This window comes from Nomascus leucogenys, chromosome 6, assembly GCF_006542625.1.
Source record: "Nomascus leucogenys isolate Asia chromosome 6, Asia_NLE_v1, whole genome shotgun sequence".
NCBI lineage: Eukaryota > Metazoa > Chordata > Mammalia > Primates > Hylobatidae > Nomascus > Nomascus leucogenys.
Window position 1 is genome coordinate 11,443,537 of NC_044386.1, and position 2,670 is coordinate 11,446,206.

The window sequence follows — 2,670 nt, forward strand, 5'->3', positions numbered from 1 at the left end:
TTGCCGAACTTGTTTAACCTAAAGTAATGTTGATAAGAATCCACTTTCCTCATTTAATGTAGATGAGAATCAGCTTTTTCAACTATGTAACCCATAGCAGTGCTATGAGGATGAGGAAGATGAAACATAATATACTTAAACAATGATGGTGATTATTATTGTATGAATAGGAACTGTTAGGCATGGCATGGTTATTTTTAATTTAAAATGATATTACAACTGTAAAACCCAGTTGGCCAATGTTTTATGAAATTTTCTATGGCGTTAACAGTATCTTGACATATCAAGATTCGTTCATTTAAAAAGTCACATATTTGTGAGAGTATTAATTGAGGATATTGATTTAGCATAAGGTTGTGGAAAGAAAGCAAAATACAGCTGGTTTATAAGAACATACGTTTGAACATTCTGCCATTGCCTTTATCTAGTGAGCTTACCTCATTTAGACAATGTAAGAATATGATCCAACTTTAATCAATTAATATCAATGGCTATCATATATTAAATATACAATTAGTAAAGAAATTTCACAATCAGAAACAACTGTATTTCTTTAATACCTAAAATAGACCTTATGAAGACTTTCTAGTTTCAAATGGCGTGAATAATAGCTATTTAAGGCTGGACTTTTATATGTAACAGGAAAGATGATGCTAGCTAGCTATAGACTTATTTTCTGTTAAAACATGATCACAGTAACAACGCCCCTAGACTTCCGAAAATACACTTAGTGATATATCTAAATGCTGCAATAAAAAACAAAATTCATAAGTTTGAAAATATAAAATCAGACTTTTCATCTATAAATATTAAGCAAAAAAGTGACGAGTTATACAATTACAAACATTGCCTTCAATATTGTAAAAAGTAAAACATGAATGAATAATCTAGGATTCCTCATTCCAAGTTCTGTTGATTAAAATGTAATTCCATATCCAGTAGTACATCCACTGTAGAAATAAATGCTTCTTCAATAAATTCCTGCTGGACAATTGCAAATTTGATTGCTAAATTACTATCGGGAGAAATGACACATTTACAATGTGATTGCCACATATTTTGGAAGATAAGTGAAAAATTTATCATAAATATGAAGTACTTAGTGCTACAAATATATTTTTATGTCTTAGACATAAGGTAATAATAGATAATTATATTCATGCAAGTGATATTTTCTTTTTCTCTATTCTGATTAGTAAATTCCTCTAATAATTCTGAGTTTACCCAATGTCCTGTTAGCTGGATGGATTTGAGTGATGCCTTCTGGTAGGTCTTCTAGGTATTCCCAATAGGCTCAAATCAGTCTGTTCCTGCACAAGAAATGCTTGCCTAACTTTCAGGTGGTAGATAATTATAGGCTTCAGAATAAAGACAACAATTCTTAAAACTTAGCTGTGTTACTTACTAGCTTTTCCAAGTTCATACAATGTGTCATTCATAAGCCACCATTTTTAAATATAAAATGATTTGATGGTAATTATATCTCTGAAGATTAACTAAGATAGTATATGTGAATAGTCCTACAAAATATAAACTGTATTTTCTTCCTTCTTCTTTGTTAAAAATTTGCATCAGACATTGTGTGAAGCTCTGAGAATTCAAATGCACAACTCTAATACCTTTTTCCCAATATTTTATTGTGAATATTTTCAAATATACAGAAATAGTTGGGCAAGGAGCACCATATACTCCCTGTCTAGATTCTACAGTAAACATTTTGCTTTGGTTGCATTACTTATATATACATCTGTCGATTTCTCAATCTATCTTATTTTGTATTCATTTCCAAATAAATTTTAGAAAATATGTTTCACCCCTGAACTCTTGAGCATGCATAACATTACCTAGAGTTCAAATATCTATTTACTATTTTTCTAAAATTTACCCAAATGAAATGTACACATTTTAAATATATTATTTGATAATTTTTGACAAATGTCTTTCTGAACCCCAAATCCTGTTAAGGTACAGAATATTACTGTCACCCCAGGAAGCTTTCAGGCTTTCATGTAACCCTTCCTAGTCAATTTACAGCCACATCCTTCCTACAGGCAAACACTGTTCTGACTTTCTTTCACTATAGATTGAATTGCACAACTCTAATTCTTATGAAACTCACATCCTATATACACAAAGAACAGGTACATACCTGGTATGTTATATGGATACCACATTTTTAATCCATGTCATCTGTTGATGGACACTTAGATTGTCTCCATACCTTGGTTACTGTGAGTAATACTCAGTGGAATATTATTCAGCCTTAAAAAAGAAGGAGAACCCAAGTCCCTGCTAGTTCATCCCCCTCGCCCCTCTCTCCATTGAGTTTTGTGTTCCTCAGAGCTCACCTTAGTCTGTGGCTCATCCCTCTCTGCACTTTCACAGGACTTTACGTTCCCAAGGCTTTAATTATCCAGAAAATATTTAATAGATCTTAATTTCTATTTATATTGCAGACTTTCATTCCAAAATCTGGAGTTATATAGCTAATGTGCTACTTGACATTTGAATTTAAGGAGATGACAGGTATCACAGACTAACATTTCTGATAAGAGCCTTGATATCTCCTCCCAAATCAGGTTTTCCCTCATTAGTCACCATTTCAGTAAATAGCACCACCATCTACCATGTGACTTGATCTAGAAACTTGACCCTTCCTCATTTGTTCTC